General features: G+C 44.4%; 1 protein-coding gene across 1 annotated transcript in view; it reads right to left on the bottom strand.

Moving 5' to 3' along the window:
- The window catches only part of FSTL4 (follistatin like 4), a 390948-nt gene that overhangs the window by 161119 nt on the left and 209396 nt on the right, over positions 1–20433 (bottom strand). The window lies entirely within an intron of this gene.

The following is a 20433-nucleotide window of genomic DNA, read 5'->3' on the forward strand; positions in this document are numbered from 1 at the left end:
AGAGCATTTGCATTAGTCACAATGACTGGGGTAGGGTTGCTATTAGTACTGAGTGGGCAAGGGCCAGGAATGCCAGGCATTCTTCATTGTATAGGATAGTACTTCACAACAATGAATTGTCTTATGTCTCTATTTTTTCGAATGTCCCACTGGATGTTCATCTAGGTGAAAACATTTATAACTATTTGAGCCCAGAATCTAACTCTGCTTAAACATTAACACAAAGTATTTTGCGCATGGTTTAAAATATTTGGATTTTTCCTGGGATACAACTACTGTGAAAACCAAGGGAAGAGTATACATTGTTTTGTTCAGAACTTTATCAAAAGTTGTTCATTATCTCGTTGCCAATGGCAACACAGTGCTCTGGTATATGAGCTGACAACTCAGTACACTTGAATCAGCTGCATTTGCAGAGGTTGCTTTCCTGCCAGCATTCGGCTACATTGTTATGAGTTCTGTTGTGGTCTTGCATAAACATCTACATATTGAAATAGGAAATATTTTACTACAAATTACCTTCTTTGTATTTCTCACTTATTTTTCACTTAGGGCATCATATTTTGTAATTATATGTGAATAGATTATATCATATATAATTTTCATTTCAGGGTAATAAAGGGAGCATTATAAAATATTTGTTCTAAAAAGTAGGCATTGGATCTGAAGGAATTAAGAATCAGTGCTTGAAGATTCGGCTGCAGAACCCAGTCACCCCTCCCAAAGGAGGGCTGCGGGACCCTCGCTTGTTCATTTGTGTGTGCATTTGTTTACTGGTTCTCACGCATACAACACACGTTGCCTGAGTGCCTTCTAGGTGGATATGAGGGGCTCACGTCTACGTGCTCAGGGTTTCTCTGATAAGTGCAGGGGCTGAGGTCTCTGGGCCTGCTGTGCTCGTGCATAAAGGAAGGACAGCCCTCTCCCATGGAAACTGGAAAATGCTGCTCCTCTGAATGAGCAAAAGAAGACAAGGGGGAGGCCGTGCACTGGAGGTGGCTTCCGGGGCTGGCAGCCACACTCCAGAAACCCCTTCGTCTACTCTCCCACCTAGACACGCCAGCCGGCCACCTCCTCTTCTCTCATTTTCTCAGCAGCTATTTCTTAATCCTCATTATTTTATATTTTAAAACCATTATCTCATACTTTTAACTTCACTAATTTCTATGCTTTTAACCTATCTCCTTTTTAAATATTTAATTTAAAAATACATCCTTTTAAAAAAAAATCCCTTTCCTTTTTATTTTATCTTGAGTTTAATATCTGGATTTTAAATTCTAGTCTTCTAATTCCTTTTCTCCTGTCTCCTGTAGCTGTCAGCTTTTTAAACCTCTTATTTAAAACCTCATCTGTTTTATTGATTTTCCTCTCTTCTAACTTATTCCTGTTTTACTTCCATTTGGGATTTTATGTCTGTTCTGTCATTCTTAGCTAAAAATAAAAATAAAAATACCCTTTTTAATTCTTTTCTCTTTCCAAATAATCTGGATGCTCCAGAGAAAAAAATAAAACCAGAAGCAGGTGGACAAATAACCTTGTGGCTAAGCACCGTGGTGGAAGATGGTAGCGGCAGGTGCCAAATGCCCACAGAAGTCACCCATGTTTCCACAGATGGGGTGTGATATAGGCTGGGGTATGTTCCTGGGAGCCGCCAGCTCCAGCCTTGCTTCTTCTTTGGGGTGTATAAGGCTCGCTCCACTGCAGCCCCCCTCAATCCTTGCTTCTGCCCAGTAACACTGGAACTTCCTGCCCTTGATGATTTCCCTTCTTCCGCCTGCCCCACCCAGGCCTTGCCCCAAGCCTGGCCACTCCCAGGAGGGCTTCCCTGACCACTGCAGCCTGAAGTACCTTGCCCAGTCCTGAATTCTAATGGCCAGCTGCAAAGTAAGTCTTTAACTAGATTAAATACCTTTTTATTTCACTCCCCTTGCTCTTTCAACTAAAACAACATTTAACATTGGTGTGGGAGGCCAAGCAAGGCTGTTCCTCAAACCCCAGCCAGTGTCCTTGGCGATATCGCCAGGATGAAATGTTTGCTGTGGGGTGGGGGGCATCTCACAGCTGGGAGGCCCTAGATCGTAGGAACCCAACTCCCACTCACTGCCTTAGTCCAGCTGTATCTCACACCCCAAGTGTTGTCTAAAATGAGTTCCGCCCACACCCTACCCCACTCCCGGTCTTTCCATCAGCCTTGACAGCTTTGTGCAGGCCCTCTCACTGCTGAGATCACCTCACACTGAGCTAACGATGGTTTTCTCATGGCTGGGTTAATTCATAGACAGCCGTACAGAGGGCGTTGAATTAACACTTGCTGCTTTGCAATAACTTACCAGCCTTCCGGCCGATGTTTAGCCCACCTGTGGGCCCTTAAATGTGCTGCCAGGGACAGATCTTTAAATAACCCCCTCCCACTGAACAAGGCAGCCTGGCTAAGGCAGCACACGCGTGACATTCCAGCATTAGCAGTAAGATGGACAACTCAGAAATACGGAACCGAGTGTGCCCATGGAGTGGACAGTTACCTCTGCTCAGCAAGGGATGTGTTCAAAGTACGTTCTGAGTTTGGCTCTGTCTCTCAGAGTTCAAGTCTCCAGACTGCTCTTAACCTCTAGAGCTGGGTTCTGTCAGAGGTGTGGGATGGCAGTGGTGGTCGCGAGCGAAGCCTCATGTCTCAAGGCCTGTGACCTCAGGGGGAACACCCAGTGTGCTTCCAGTCGACATCCAACTGCCTGGTCTAGGTGGCAGTCGACCACAAAAGGAAGAATCACCAGTGGCCTGGGTGCCTGCTGAGCCCTGACTTAAGTTCCTATGATCATGACTCCATGTCCCTCCTGCTGGAATCATCCCTCTTGACATACATTAGCAAACAGCGTTTGGGAAATTGTGCAGTTACGAGGCAGGCGCCTAAATGAATCCTGAAGGAGATGGTACATTTTTTAAGTCACTTAATTGAATCTGTGGCAGTAAATCTTTTAGTCTTCTCTTAGCAGTTAGAATTTCAATTTACTCCATGGATTTTTGTGCTCAACCCCCAGTGAAAATGAGCATTTGTGCCGAAAAGCTTTTAATCAACTGTTCTCAAAATGTCAGTCCCCCTTATCTCCAAAGCCCACTAGAATCTTTGTGCCTATGGTTTTAAACATATATTCTGTGTGTCCGGTTTCTCCCTTTCAGTTCCCAGTGTTCTTTATCGTGGTTTAATCAGAGTCAGGTTTGATATTCATCTCTCTCTTAATCTTAGATTTCTTTTTAAGGTGAGCTTTCCGCTTCTATCCGGCATTGCTGATCTATTAAGATTCTCTGCAGTCACTGACTCTCAGATGAAGAAGCGCTACTGTGGAAAGTCCTGGCCAAGCGCTCTATTTTAGCACACAGAAGGTTAATTGCCCGCTCTTTAATTAAATCAGTCATTTTTCTTTAGTGTTGTTTGTGGAACTCCATAATAAATTAAGCCATAAACCTGTCCTCATTTTATGAGGAGTTTGAGTTTTGAGTGTTCTTGCTCATTCTTTTTCCAAAGGCTGGTCATGGCAGAAGCTAATTTCTAAAAAATATCATTAATGGAAACGGAACATAAAATATTCTGAAGGAAATAGACTTTTAGGGATTTTAATGACAAATGTTTTATTTAGCCATGGTTTAGGGAAAGGTGCTTTTAAATACTTTTGTGGCAAAATGGAAAAGGCCTCCAGCCAAACTACTGACCTGGTGGGACCACTGAGGCAGGCCCTCCCTCTCTGAGGCCAGGACAGGCACCAGGCTCCCCTGTGGGGCCTTTCAGATGCCAATGTCATTTCTGGCCACCAGGGGGCAGCATGCCCCCCACGTGCTGATTTGCTTATCAGCACCCCTGCTGCCTTGATCCCCTGCCTGGGGCAGCGATGTTCTATCGATTTCTCCCTGGACCTCTGATTTCCGATGAGCCTAATCAGCTGCGCAGGCTTCAGTCCTTGCTCCTTGATTTGTCAGGAGAATGAGTTATTTGAGCTGACGCTCCCTGTGATTTGTAGGTTGGAGAACTCAGCCGTACTGCTGTGACCTTTTCAATATTCTGTTATTAGATGGGCTGGCCATTTCAACTTCCTCCTGAACAAAGTATCTTCAACATGTGCTGAAGAGGGAGAATGGCCAGTTAATCAGAACACTGAATGCTGAAAAGGTCGAACCAGGGCTGTGGGTATTAACATTTGCTGTCTGCATCAGCAGCCTGCGGCCTGCGGGGCTCACAACCCCCAGGGTCCAGTGGTACCCAGCAAAGGGATGAGGTTTAGCCCTCAGATCCTCTTCAACCCCTTGCAGGCAGGGACCGCCTCTCCCACTGTTACCCTCATCTAACTGGGCAGCCCAGACTCCTTATCGCAGTCCACAAGGCCCCACCTGCCTGGGCTCCTGGCTCTCTCCCTAACCTCATCTCTCACCACCTCTCACCTCACTTGTGATGCTCCAGCCATGGTGGCCTTTGTATGCTGCCTTGAACGTGCCTAGCTCCTCGTAGTCTCAGGGCCTCTGCACATGATGAGCCTAGGCTTGGCTCTTCTTTACCTGATTTTTCATGGCTGCCTCCTTCTCAACATTCAGCTCTCAGCTCAAATGTCATTGCCTCCAGAGGCCTTCCCAGGATACCCTAGCCATGGAATTTCTCCATGGAAACATCGACCTATTTCCTTTCCTTTGTAGTGTTTAACATTTATCATGTTTTCCTGCTTGTGTTTATTCTTTGTTTCATTCTATCAAATGTAAGCAACTTGAGGGCAAGGATGCCATCTGGCATGGTCACCACTGTATCTGCAGTGCCTGGCACAGTCACAAGTAGACAGCAGGTCCTCAATGTTTGTTGACCAAGTGAAAACGACAGTGCAATTTATTAAAAAATAATCCCATCATTCAGACTCCTCTCTGGTCACTGAAAACTATCTTCTGTCCACTGGCCCTTTTCTCACTTTCTTCTTGGAAGACCCCTAGCACGTCCTCTGGTGACACGAGAAGCCAGGTGAAACCCAGCACCTGGAATTTGAACTCACTGCAGCTATGCAGTCAAAGTAACAGTAAGGGACTAGTCTAAAATAGAAGTTTCTTACACAAGTGCAAGGAAACATCCTAATTTACAGTAATGAAACCATTTTCAAGACCCAAATTTTGAACTTAGGCCTACTGAAAATGCTCTCCCCAGCTTGAAAAGCCCCCCCCCAAATCCTACAAGTTCCCTTTGCCTAATTTTTTGGTTCATGACATTTTAACACCATTCAACGACACATTTAAACTTGGATTTGTATTGAAATGTTGAAGCTAAACAATATCTGGATGAGAAAAAACTACCCCTTGTGGTTGGGGGTCCTCGCTCCTTGAGGTCATATCCTGAGCAGGACTCTGTGCTAGCTCCTTTGGGACTAACTTAGGTGGAGAACGGTCATCCTGGAAGAGCACAGCTCAGGGCTGGAAGGGATGAGACAGATCCATTGGCCTGCTTAAGGCAGCCTGGAAAGAGCGGACACCAAGACGCTCATGGTCATTTGCCCTACAGTGAATGAAGACTCAACCCAGCCAGCAATTACAAGTCCAAAGGCCTGAGATGCGTGTCTATGTACCCACAAAATTGGGCAAGACTAGTTTTCAGCACTACCAAAAATGTGTGAGGTTGGATGTGTTGTCTCAGAAACAACGTGGAAGATTTTGGCCCAGAATGTCTCCCTTCGGCCCTAAAAGAGGAAACAGCCATATGGCATGCTTTATTCTTAGAAACTTTTTAGGAATCCAACCAAAGCATCCTGGAAAGGCCTGTGTTTTAGTCCTATTCCAATCAGACCCTGGGGTTTCTGGGTGACAATGTGAAGGCGTTTCACTGCTGTGGCATGTGACATTTTTCTGTGAGCACTTCTGCTCTAGATCTCGGTCTGTAGCAAGCGGAGCCATTTGAGCAGCTGTGGCTTGGCTTTCTCTCCTCATTTCTCTTGCACCTTGAGGATGAAAGATGTTAAGCAGTGCGAGGAAGCAGGTTTCCCTGCCGCTGTGGGTTTTTCTGCAGTAGGCCACACCAGGAGTTTGGAATCAAAGATCAGGAGAGTAGAAAAGGAAATTAAAGTTAATGGTTTTAAAGAACCTGCCAGCTATGATCCTTGGGAGGGAACAAATCAAACGCCATTCCACAAGTGATGTGAGGTGTACCTGTGTGGAAACTCAACACAATTCACATTTCATTTGACTAGTCAGCTGGAACTCTGTGCTCCACGCGCTGCCACTGATAAACCCAGGCCTGGCAGGCAGGATCAAGATCACAGAGTCTGAGACCTTGAAGGAACCAGGACCATCTTGTTCAGCTCCTCACCATGCATGTTAACCTTGTCCAAGGACAGCTCTGGCCTTTCCCTCCTGGTTCCCCGGAGGTGATCACTAAGCCCTTGGCATGTGCTGCCTGAATAAAGCATCTTTTTTTTTTTTTTTTTTTTTTAACCTGGGGGCTTTGGGCCATGACACATAGTCTATGATAACAATGTGACTGATGGTGGGGACCACAGACCACGTAGTATCACCTTAATCTCTGAAAGTGCTGGAGAAAGGGTTAGGCACATGGGCAGTCTATGCAACTGGGCCCCAGTAAAATTCTTGGATACCAGGGCTCAGGCGAGCTTCCCTGGTTGGTAGTACTCCGTGTGTTTTGTGACACACCACCGCTAAGAGAAGCAAGTGCTGTCCTCTGCACAACTCCACTGGGAGGGGACAACTAGAAGTTCTGCACTTGGAACTCTCCTGAGCCCTGCTCCATGTGCCAACAGCCTCTGCCGGTTTTAATTTGTATCCTTGTGTTGTAATAAACCACAATCATGACTATAAAGGCTTTCCTGAGCTCTGTGAGTCCTAGCAAATTTTTGAACAGTTGGTGGCAGAAGAGAGGGTGGTCTTGGGGACTACCTAACTGTAGAAACTGAGGTCCCCAGAGCAGGAGGGAGAGGCAGGGAGAATGCAGGTCTCCCCACACCCAGTCAAGCTCCTGAGCACAGCAGGTGCATCCCATGTGATGTTTCCCTGAGCCAGGAAACAATGGGCACCAGAACAGAACCATTAGTAGACCCTGCAATCTAGCCCCATGGGCAGCTGTGCCCTTGGCCTTGCAGTGCCCCGGACCCTCCAAGCCACTGTCTACTAGGTCCTCTCCTTGTTGCCACCTGTGGATATGTTGTTGGCTTGTCATCCGGCTCATTCTAATCATTTTATTTCATCGAGTGAAGATCAGTTTGCAGACTGGGATTTCTCCTGGTGCCAAATGGCTTTTTCTGCAAAAAGGGATTTTCCAGCAGTCGGCACTTCAGGGATTCAGTACGTCTTATGGTGGGAAAAGCCAATCCTGAGCTGCATATAGGTAGCCATCCTGATAGATGGTGACACAGCAGGGGCTGGCCTCCGTGTTGGCTGGAGCTGTACGGTGTTGGCAGACACATCCACGAGGTTCACCAGTGCCCCCAGCCTCCAAAGCTACCCAAGCCTGCCCTTTCCTTGTTAATGTTAATCTCTTCATATCTTCCAAAGCTCAGTGCCCATCTGGCATTTGAGACTTGGCTGAAGAGAATCACGCCTTTTAACAAAAGGCAGTTACGCAGTGGTTGCATTTGGCAACTGGTGTCTTGCTAATTCGCAGCACACACGATCCCTCCATTAGTTACCTCACTGGCTCATTGTCCCTGCGGCCCGTCTGCAGGTCCTGGGCCGAGACCCACATCGAGATGTCCAATGCCACTACTGTGAGAATGCCACACAGAATGCCACAGTGGGAAAGGGAACTGAAAACACAGTTGGGCCAACCCTCTCATTGCACAGAAGGAGAAAGTGAGGCCACCTGGCAGGGGACAGGGTGGAGACCAGGTTTGTTCAGTCACGACCCAGTGAGGTCAGAATATTAGGTCCCAGCACCCAGCCCAACAGAGCCCCTCTCGCTGACTCAGGCCTGCTTTCTTACTCTCCACAAAAAGCTCAGCTTAGGTGGGCCCATTCCGACAGGTGGGCACCTCCTACATGGTGTGATTTTGGAAACTCCAGCAGGCACATTGGGCCTGAAATGGCACCACAAAGGGCAACACTCTTGTGCCATTTGATTTCCTGGGTGGACTCTGTCACCTGGTTACCTGGTAGCAGGACTTCGTGAACTCATTAGATCCCCCACCCTGGGCAGTCTCACAGCCAAGGCATGCTTTGTGGCAGAGGACGCAGGAGAGCTAAGTTTCTACACAGGCAGAGGAGCACCCACCTCTCTCCCCCAGTGCCAGTGAGACCCTGCTGATTCATCCCCTTCGTTGAGGTGGTTCTGTCTAGCACCCGCTTCTCCACCTATCCAAGCCAGGATCATCCCGCTGGGCTGCAATCCCACCTCTCCAGGTGACCCCAGCTCTCACTGTTCTATCTCCTTTAACTGTCACTGTGTGTCATCAGAGCTCCACAACCCTCATCTCTAACCATGCACTCATCATTTTCTGTCTGCCCTGGTGAGACTCAGAGTTCTCCAAGGCAGCAGAGGAAACTGGTCTCTGCCAAGTGTTCTCAGCTTGTGGCTGAGGAATGCCCAGGTAACTTGGAAAATGGCAGCAGTGGTTGGGCAGTGGGCAGGAGACAGGGGCTGGACTGACTGTCCCAGCCCCTGCAACTTTGCCAGAGATGGTCCCATCACTTGGTATCTGACCCCCAGGTCAGTCACTCAAGAGAGAATCATCAGGATCATCATATTTAAGGAGACTATCCCTGGGGGAAAGTTTTAATTTTTTAAAAAAAATTAACTATGGACCCCAGAGGAAACCTGGTGGAGGATACCCAAAGGAAGAGAGGGCCTGTCCCAGCCCTGCAGAGAGACAGGACAGGTGTGTGTCCGGGCAAGTCAGTGTGGTCAGATGCCTGCATGGTCTGGCTGCACAGGCAGAGGAGCCTGAGGGCGGGCTCAGGGCAGGGCAGCATGAGACCAGGAAGGCTGGTCCCCCAAAGCCTTGGGCTTTGGATTGTGTTGTCCCACAGGCTGGAGATGGGGTGTGAGACGAGGCAGTGGGAGGTAGGAAAAACTGCAGGTGGGCACATGCCGAGGCAGGCAGCAAGCCAGAGGCTCAGGCCAGCCTCACCTTCAGGGAAGAGGCGGTGGCTTCAGGAACGGGAGAAGGAAAGAATCCCAGACAGTTCAAAAGAAGACCCATCAGGGTCTGAAGTGACTGGCTCCATGGAGTGATGGGGAGAGACAGGGCTGCGGTAGTGAGGGGAGGCTGGGGGGCTGAGTCAACCCAGGGTAAGAGGCTGCTCTTAGATGTAATGTCTGGGTGTAAGCTGGGCCCCAGCATGGACATGAGCTTTGGCATCAGGCCTGTAATTACAGAGGCATTGGCTGCTCCCCTGACCCAGCACCATGCCTGGGCAGCCTCAGGCAATGTTGGCAAGCTGGGCCCAGGGAGGGACAGGGCACAGCAGCCCACATGACTGAGGCACTCAGGGGAGTGCCAGTCCCAACCATCAATACAGGCCAGCCTGTGGGGCTTAATGAGATGAGCCCACCCAAGCTAGACTGGGCACCCACTGCAAAGATTCCAACCAGGTGAGCTCTGCCCACACTCCAGGGCTGCCTGGAAGCCAGCTCTGCTCTCCCAGTGCCCTCACAGCAAGTGGCATTCCTGCTATTGCTATTTGTCCTGAGGACATTCTCTCTTGTGGTTCTCATGACATTTAAACCAGGGCCACTTAGTGTCCCAAAAAACTCCAAGATGGAAGCAAGCATGACAGAAGAGGGCCTTGGGTCTGGGTACAGCATGGGACTGGCTCCTGGTGGCAAGATGGGCCTGTCTGGGAGGTGAGAAGCTGACGGTGTCCCTATGGCAGGGATGCCACTTGTCAGCACAACCCAAGAACTCCCCAGGGGGAAAAAGCCTCCCTATGGATTTGAAGAACTGTAGAATAATACAGAATGTGGCTGCTGAGTCATGTGCATAAGTATCAGCTGGAAGACAAGGAAATGTCACCTTCACCTTTGTCCTCAGATGTCTTTGAAGCATGATGGGAAAAGATGGGCACACCCATCACTGGGCATTGTTTGTTACAGGAGCATCATTTCAATAAACTAGTTTGGGGCTTGAAAAATATTGGGGTGCAAACAGTGTCTACTGGAGGTGAAAGGAATCCTTACCGTCAGACCTCCCTCCCAGGGCGGAACCCCCACGTCTGCCCTGAATAGTCACAGCCTCTGCTTGTTCGTTCCCAGGGATAGGAAGCCCACGCCTTCCCCAGGTGGCCTGTTCCCTGTTGTATAGACAGACCTAGCTGGAAGGCCTTGGAAGCCTCACCATTTTACAGTCAAAACTGTTTCCAGAGGGGAGGAATTGAAATTCACGACACTGAGAAACAGGGCATTTGAAATAGGCCTTGCTGTCACCCACCCACAGGCCCAACATCCGCCTGCTGGGGCTGCCCAAACACACCTCAACAAACTTCCAGGTGAAGGGCTTTGGTGACAGTTTTGTTTCTCCTATGGGCAGACAATGCTTCTGCTAAGACCTGAGGCCTAGCAAGAGAAAAAATCTAATATACATGTATGTGTATATATATTTTACTGTCCCATGGGATGAAGCTTCTAGATTTCATGTTATCCTTTCTTTGCCTGCTGGAGGTAACCTATGTGTGATAATACCCCTAAATACATGATGCAAGGAGAGGACTCATAACTCAGCTTAGTGTTGGGCCGGTCCTCTGTGAGGATGTTCCTTCCCTTGAGTGGCCCCTATGAGGACAGGGTGGTTGCTCAGGCCTCCTGGTCACCTCCTGCCAGGCCTTTCAAAAACCTGTCCTGGAGCCAGCAGGAACCCAAACTCTAGGCCTCTGTGCAGGGACTTTTAAAGGTGGTTAAAAAGCCAATGAGGGTAAGTACAGAGATGCCACTTTACTTTGGACCTGTTCTAAGTGACACTTACAGTGGGAGCAATAAAACCAGCTGGAGTGAAAGGCGAGTGCTGTAATGTTAGCATCACTCTCACAGGAGTGGATTGGGGCACATTCTGAACAGTCTGTTTCCCATCAACAGCCAACTCCTCTCTCCAGATCTCTGGAGGGTTCCAGGAATCTGCATTTCAAATGTGGCATTTTAATGGTGGAAACTGGGCTTCCAGTGGGGAGACATTGAAATTCCTGGCATTCTGCTCTAATAGTGCCCAAGATAGGGCAGCTCCTTGTCACTGCTTCTTCAGGTACTGCACGGCTTGGCTGCCTTTCCCACCAGCTGCGTCTGTGGGAAGAGTATAGCTGCTGCTATGGACCGAATATTTGTGCTCCCCCGAATCCATGTGCTGAAGCCTGAATCCCCAGTGTGCTGTTAGAGGAGCTGGGACCTCTGGGAGGCAATTAGCTCATGAGGGTGGAGCCCTCGTGTGGGATTAGTGCCCTTATCAGAAGAGAGAATCTCTCTCTCTGCCCCGTGAGGCCACAATAAAAAGCTGGCACTGCAAACCAGAGTGAGCCCCATCACCAGACACCCAACCTGCTGATGGCACTTTGGACTTCCTAACTTCCAGAACTATGAAAAACAAATTTTTATTGTTTAGGTCACCCAGTCTCTGCTAGTCTGTTATAGAAGCCCAAATGGACTAATCTAATCCCTTCCAGGAAAGGCTGCAGGTTTTAGAAAGAGCCCCAGGGCTCTGCAGTCACCACTGAGGGCTGAGCTGATGTCCACCAGCCGGAGGCCTTACGGAGTCACTCAGGGGTGGTCAGCATCTTAAATCTTGGGCCACAGAGAGTCACAGGGATTGGGGAGTTGGCTCCATGGATAACATCTGGGAAACCCATCCTGAGAGTGACAACGTGAAGTCTACCAGTAACAGTATCATGCGGAAGGTTGTGCAATGATCTGTGTATAGAATAAGAGATCCACTGTGTGCACATATGAGAGAGAACCAGTATGAATAAGCAGCACCACCAATGTGAAAAGTGTGAGCTGGAATATACGGCTTCACGGCTGACTGATCTACGGAGTAGCAGCCCACTACACTGGCTGCCCCGCAGTGTCTCCACCAGACGAGATGCTGAAGAAGCCGGGTGGTCTGAGTCTTGTGAGGGAATACACATCACCTGATGTTAATGACTTTGATCAGGTTGGAATGGGCCTGTCCTTAAGCAGGTCCTTAGCAGGTTGAGTGTGTGTCTGGGATGCTGGCCCCACACTGAGCAACTGTTTGGGGCAGACCCCACCACTCCCACACTCTCTGCTGGGGAAACTCTGATCACAACCTAGTCCATGCGGTGCAGGATGGAGCCATGGTGCCCCTCCATCTCCCTGGGTGGGGGACTAAGGCAGATGACCAGCACAAGCACTTAAGTAGTGGATGTCCTCACAATCTCAGTGTGAAGCATCGTCTGGCTCTACCTACAGTGTGATGCTCTTCTCTATGTTGGCTTATACAGAGTGCTCACAGAGCTTCAGAATTATCCCCCCAGCCCCCTTCAGAAAGCATGGGAAGCGTCTCCCCTCAAGCTCTGCCTCTCTCCTGTGGTGACAATATTAGCAGCATAGGAAGACGTGGCCGCAATATTTGCCTCTACCTGACCTGAGATGGAGTCCCTTGAGCAAGGGACCCCAAGCCCCGCATTAATCAAGGCTGCCCTGCCCTGGGTAGTGATGTAGAGAGGGTGACTTCAAAGGATCTGGAGGGTCCTCCTGCACCCCTCCCTCCCCCACCCTGTGCTCACCCACTCCTCCCCTAAATGCCCCACCCTCAGACTTCTTGACCTGGGCACAAGAGTTTATTTTGTAATTACAGTGAGGTGGATGTGCAGATTTCTACTATTCAGTCATTACAGAGTTTTAAGTTTATTCACACTAAGGCCCTTTCTAGACTAGGATTCCTTTCAATGTAGAGCTGAAGGGAGGAGGGAAGGGTCCAAGCAAGGGCGTGAGGCCAGGCACACAGGAATTGCACTAGACACGTTCTGAATTCACCACCTCTTCTCTGCAGAGTTCAGCTGTGCAGATGTAATGGTCTTCAAATATCTTCCCTCCTAGATGGAAATAGTGATAATACTACTATCCCAGCTCAATGCAAATGCTTCCAATCACGTTCTTGGTGGGAAGTTGAACCAACCAACCAAACAACCAACCAACCAGACTAACCCCTACCTAGGGACTGAATGTTTGTGTCTCCCAAAATTCACATGTTGCAGCCTACATCACCAATGTTAGGGTATTTAGAGGTGGGGCCTTGGGAAGTAATTAGGTCATAACAGTGGATTCCTCATGAATGGTTTAGTGCCCTTATAAGAAGAGACATGAAAGAGATGATCTCTCTCTCCACCATGTGAGGATAAAATGAGAAGATGGCCATCGTCAAACCACAAAGAGGGCCCTCATCTAACACCAGATCACCTGGCACCTTGGACTTCCCAGCCTCTAGAATGATAAGAAATAAATTTCTTTAAGCCACTAAGTCTATGGTATTCTGTTACAGCTGCCAGACTGAGTAAGGCATCCCTCATTTCAACAATTCAGGCCCATGACAGGTGACATGAGGCCACATATCTGAGAGGGAAATCTTGGAATCTCAGCATCTTAGAGTTTAACTGAACCTTGAGGGAGTAACGAATTAATGTTAACCATATAAAAGAGAGTGGCTGAATTCCATGAGTGAGTTGGCACATAATCTTGTTGGCTGTTTCAACATGGACATCTCTGTCTCTCCTAAAGGAATTCTTTGCAGAATGCCCTGCAGTGAATTCCTAAGCACCCACCATCTGCCTGTCTGGGCAGGGAGCCCTTTTCCTGAGAAAGTGATGGCTTGACTTATTGTTGAGTAAAGAGATCAGTTTATAAAGCACTGTTTTGAAGGAAAAAACATAATGTGTGCATGGGTTATATATTCACAAAGAAAAAACTCTAAAGTTATATACCAAAATATTATCCATGGTTCTCTCTGAAAAGTAAATCACTTTTACTTTTCTTTTTTGTGCTTTTCTGTGTTTCCTAAATTCTCTGGAAATAATACATAATACCTTTGTAATCATAAAACAGCAATAAAAAGAAAGCAACAGCAGTTACTTTTAAAGACCCCCAATCAAGATTTTCCTGCCTTGATTGAAATAGCAAAGCCTTATGTTGCCTCCCCATTGTCAGAGAACAGCTGGAGCATTGGTGAAAGCATGAAAGGAAATAAACTGGTTAGTAAAAAGTAGTGGAGGAGCTTTAAAGTAGGTGCTACTTTGTGACAAAAAATGTGCTTTATTCTATTCTTGCTCCTGTTGGGTACAGTTGATCCATTAGTGGCAGCTACCAAAAATATCTACTTGTCTAGGAGTCTGGCTTTCTATCACACTGGGATCAGTAATAGACTCTAAGGTTAATTTGTTCTTCCCATATTGACATGATTTAAAGTGAGATGAACCCTTGTGAGAAAGGAGTAGGGACAGTAGAAAATGTTACAGGTTTCTGGAAGACCCACGGCCCTGGAGAGTAGACATACAACTTGTATTAATTAATATTCAGAACTAAATAAATGGAGAGAGAAACTATGTTTATGGATAAAAAGATACAGTCTTATAAAGCTGTCAATTTTCCCCAAATTGACCCATGGATTCAATGTAATCCAAATCAAATTTCCAGCAGGGTGCGTATGCATGCATATATATGCACGCACTGGACAAGCTGATTCTACAATTTATAAATATGTACAAAGGCCCAAGGACAGCTGCAGTGCTCTCAAAGAGGAAGAACAAAGGCTTGTCCTATGAGATAGCAAAACTTATTATAAATCTCTAGTAATTAAGACAGTGTGCCATGGGTGCAGGAATAGATCAATTGAACAGAGGAAAGAGCTCTGCAATCGGCCCTTGTAAATGCAGACATTTGCTGCAGGACAGAAATGGTTCCGTAGATCTCTGGGGGAACAGATGGACATTTAAATAAATGATGCTAGTGCAATTAATAAGTGGTGCTAGTGAAAATAAATAAAACTAGGCTTGTGCTTTACACCATTTATAAAAAAAATTAAATCCAAGTAGAATTAAAAAATCATGGGGTTCTACTTCTGGACTGGCAGGATAAGAAGCTCTGTAGACCTGCTCTCTAGGGAAACAACCATAACTTGTGAAATGATTAAAACAAAAACAAAACCAAATACTTAAAACCTAACAATTTAAAGTGCCTGAAAATTGTCCTAAGGGCACACAGTCATGAAGAAACATTTGTTCAAGAAAAATCTTCTAAATCTCAGGAAGAACAGTAAGAGTCTTACTTGAGCCTTGACCTGCTTGCTCCCCCTCTCCCCACCAGCTCAATGGGATGGAAGTTCAACTCTGGATGGGGGTGGCCAAGAAAACAGGGCTCCCTCCACCCCAATTTCCCTCATCCCAGGTCACTCACAGCGTAGAGGTTCCATGCTGAGAGGCAAGCTGAGGAAACCAGAAGCTACTATTGCCACCTAGCACCCCACTCATAAACAAGAGGTGTCACTCTGAGAGTGGTGGGCCACTATCTCCACACCAATCTCTGGCACAATGGCTTGGAGATTTTGCCCATGGCGAGACAGCCATAAACACGGAGGGCTTGACTGAGGGAAAATGACTTAATTTGGAACAGAGTATGGGGAAGTTCAAGCCTAAGGGTGCTCTTAAAATAATGAAGATTTTAGTGGTAAATGATTAAGAGGAGGCTGGTAGTTCCATGAGAGGAATAAGCTAGACCATAGCCCAGCTAATTTATCATGGAAGAAAATGAGCAAGACAAAAATGAACAAAGACTCAGAGAAATGTGTGAACATTGAGCATACCAACAGATGTGTAGTGGGAGTACAAGAAGGAGAAGAGAGAGAAAGGGACAGAAAAAACATCTAAAGAACTAATGACTGAAAACTTCCCAAATTTGTTGAAAAATATTAATCAATACATCCAAGAAACTCAACAAACTCTAAATAAGATAAATACAAACAGGTCCACACTCAGGCACATCATAGTAAAAATACTGAAAGACAAAGAAAAAGAAAATGTCAAGGCAGCAAGAAAAAAATAACTCATGTACAAGAGAACTCTAATATATTTAATGGTTGACTTTTTCATTAGACAAGTAGAAGCCAGAAGACAGTGGTATGACATATTCAATGTATTGAAAACATGAACAAACCAAGAAAACTGTCCACAATGAATCTTATATCCAACAAAACTATTTTTTAATAATTAAGTCAAAATAAGGACATTTCCAGGTAAACAACAACTGGGATAATTTATACCCACCTATAAGAAATACTAAAGGAAGCTCTTCAGGCTGAATGCAAGTGACCTCACATGGTAATTCGAATGCACACAAAAAACAAAGAGCACTGGCAAAGGTAATTATGTAATTATACAAGACAATAAAAATGTATATCTATTCTACTTTCTCTTCTTAGCTGATTTAAAAGCAATTGTACAAAACAATATGTATATAATTGTACTATTAGGCCTATAACATATAGAAATATACTTGATAATAACAGCATAAAGGAAGTAGGGGGGTGCAAAACTGTATTGGAGCAAGGAGATAAAACCATATGGTAACTTGAATTCACAAAAACAATGAAGAAAATCAGAAGTGGTAAATAAGGTTAATATGCAAATTCTATAAATATATTCTGGCTCTCATTTCTTCTCTCAGCTTATTGAAATGACATAACACTGTTTAAAGTAGTAAAATTTAAAAACTACAATGTATTATTGGGTTTGTAACATAAAGATGTAATGTGTATAACAATAATAGCAGAAAAATGGGAAAAGGATATACAGGTACATAGGAGTGACATTTCTATATCTCACTGGAATTATATTAGTATGAATCTGAAATCGATACTGATAAGTTAAGAGGTACATGGTAATCCCTAGAGCAACCACTAAGAAAATAACTTCAAAAATATAGTGAAAATATTATTAAAGGACTTAAAAATGTTACAATAGAAAATATTCAGTTTATGGAGATAAAGCACTAAAGGAAGAATAGAGGAACCAAAAGACATGAAAATGTAGGAAACATGAAGTAAAATGTCGAATGTAAATCCAACTTATTGATAGTAATATTGAATGTTAATTAATTAAACAATCCAATCAAAAGGCAGAGATTATCAAACTGATTAAACAAACAAGATCCAAATATATGCTGTCTACAGGAGACATGCTTTAAAATTAAAGATACTAATAGGTTGAGAAAATGAACAAAAATGGAACTATAAGCTGAAGAACCTACACTAACATCAGACAAAATTGACTTTAAAACAAGAAGTTATTATAGATGAACAGGGACATTTTAGAATGATAAAAGGGTCAATCCAGCTGAAAGACTTAACCATTTTAAAAATATATGCACTTAATAACAAAGCCCCAAAATATATGAAGCAAAAACTTGTAGAATTGGAGGGAGAAACAGATAATTCAAAAATAACAGTTGAATCCCACTTCAACCAGGATATTGAGCCTTCAATATCCCACTTTCAATAATGGATAGAACAATTAGGCAGAAGATCAGCAAGCAAATAGAAGAATTGGACAAAACTATAAGCCAACACAACCAAACAGACCTCTGTAGAACACCTTACTGAACAACAGCAGAATACACATTTTTCACACATGTATATAAGCCATTTTTTAGGATAGACCATATGGCAGACCAGAAAATGAGGCTCAATATATTCAAAAGAACTGAAGTCATACAAAATATGTTCTTCTACCACAATGAAATGAAATTATAAATCAATATCAAAATGAAATTTAGGGAATTAACAGTTATGTGGAAATTAAACAACACATGCCCAAATAACCAATGGGTCAAAGAAGAAATTACAAGAGAGAAAATACTTAGAGAAAAATGGAAATGAGGACACAACATAATAAAACTTATGAATGCAGCTAAAAGAATGCTTAGAGGGGAATTTATAGCTATAAATGTCTACATCAAAGAAGAAACAAATATCAAATCAATAACCTAAGCTTCCACCTTAACACAATGAAAGAAGAAGATCAAACTAAACCTAAAGCAAGCAGGGGAAGTAAATAGTAAAAATTAAAGTAAAGATTAATAGAAAATTCATCAAATAGAGAATAGAAAAGTAACAGAGTAAATCAACAAAATCAAAACTTGGTTCTTTAAAAAAATCAATAAAATTGACAAAACCTTTAGCTGGACTGATAAGAAAAAAATATAGAGGACTCAAATTACTAAAAATAAGAAGGAAAAGGGGGATATTACTACTGACTTAACAGAATAAAGAGAATTATAAGGTAATATTATGAACATCTGTAAAAAAATTCTTGCAAAGAGTAAGAAGTTGGAAGACTCACACTTCATAATTTCAAAGCTTACTACAAAGCTACAGTAATTAAGACAATGTGATATCAGCAGAAGAACAGACATATAGATCAATGGAATAGAATTGAGAGTCCAGAAATAAACCCTCACAATTATTGTTAATTGATTTTGACCAAAGTGCCAAGACAATTCAAAGGGAAAGAAGAATGAGTAAAACAAATGATGCAGGGACAACTGGATATCCACATATAAAAGAAGAAAATTACATTGTATTTATATCTTGCAATTTTTTCACATTCATCTCTTAGTTTGTTCCCACCTTTTGGCTATGGTGAATAGTGCTATTATGAGGGTATGTGTACTTTCACTTGTTCAATTACCTGTTTTCAGTTATTTTAAGAATATACCTAAGAGTGGAGTTTCTGGGCGATAGGCTAATTCTGTGCTTACCATTAAGAGGCAACTTTAGCTGTTTTTCACAGACTAAACAATTTTACATTCTCAGGAGCAATATACTAGGGCTCCAATATCTTCACATCCCTGCCAGCACTTTCTTTCTTCCTTCCTTCCTTCCTTCCTTTCTTTTTTCTTTTTATTTTAGCCACGCTAATTGTTATGAATTGGTATATAAAAGTCTGACATTGAACCCCTACCTCACACCATATGCAAAAATGAACTGAAAACAGACTTATGGTAATGTAAGACCTAAATGTAAAAGCTAAAACTACCGAACTCTCAAAAAGAAGTAAATCTTTGTGACCTTGGGTTAGGCAAACCTTCTTAAATATGACAGCAAAAGTACATGTGACAAAAGAAAAATAGGTAAATCGGACTTCATCAAAATGAAAAACACTTGTGTTTTTAAGGATAACATAAAGAAAGTAAAAAGAGAACCCACAGACTGGGGGAAAATATTTGAAAAATATATAGATAATCTAGAATATGTAAATAACTCTTACAACTCAATAACAGACAGACAAGTAAACCAATTAAAAAATGGGTAAAGAACTTGAAGAACTCTTGCTCAAGCCATTTGCCATGTGACATCCTGCATTGCTTTAGTGTCAGCACCAAGAAGGCCCTCACCAGATGTGTTCCTGGACTTTGGACTTCCCAGCCTCCAAAACTCATTTCTATAGCCGATCCTTTCCTGAGAACTCACACCATGATAGCACTTTGGAAATGAAAAGCAAAGCCATGTCAAAAGACAGTTCCAGCCCTACTTGGCTGTTCTGTTCTTTCAGGAAATGTACTGACCTCGTATGACTGTATCCTCTGAGGTAGCATCAAAAGAAATTCTTCTAGGACATTTAAGAGTTTCTTGGAGGCTGGAGCCAGCAGCAGCAGCTGCCAGTGGAACCACACAACTGGACGTGGCCCCTCAACTCACCACCTCGAACCTAGGCAGGAGGGGAGTGCCAGGCCCAGACCCATGCCCCGAATTGGCGTCACCCAGGTGAGTCTACCCATGGTGGCATTGTGTAGCAGCAGCAGCCAGTGGAACTGTGTGGCTGGACACAGCACCTTACCCCGCCTCAGACCCATGTGGGAGCACCAGCCTATGGGTCCGACCTGCCAAGTTTGGCCCAGCAGAACTGCACAGTGCTAGGGGCTCATTCTATGACCGCAGAGTCTGAAACAGGAACCAAGGTGGTTTAACATAACCACTACCACACCTACTGTCAGGCAAAGACAATTCACCTCCATGGTAGCAACCAGGGTCACTTCATAGCCAACCTCAGTGTAATAGAAGAAGTAAACCCTCTACCAAATGATCAAGCATCAGTAAAAAATACTATTAGTACAAACAATCAAGAAGAAGTGACACCACTGAAAGGATACAGTAATGCTCCAAAGTCAGACTCCACAGAACAGGGAATCCTTGAAATTTCTGAAAAAGAATTCCAAGCAATGATCTTAAGAAAACTTGAATAAATATAGGAAGACTCAATTAGAGAACACAATGAAACAAGAAAAAATATCCAGAATATGAAAGAGGAAATCTACAAAGAGATTAATACCTTAAAAAGAATGTAGCAGAACTTCTAGAAATGAAAGACTCAGTCAATGAAATAACATAACTGAGAGCTTGAGCAGCAGGGTAGAGCAAGCAAAAGAAAGAATTTCAGAGCTTGAAGATGGTCTTTTTGAAATAACTCAGGCAGACAAAA

The sequence above is a fragment of the Cynocephalus volans genome, chromosome 2 (genome assembly GCF_027409185.1).
Source record: "Cynocephalus volans isolate mCynVol1 chromosome 2, mCynVol1.pri, whole genome shotgun sequence".
Lineage (NCBI taxonomy): Eukaryota > Metazoa > Chordata > Mammalia > Dermoptera > Cynocephalidae > Cynocephalus > Cynocephalus volans.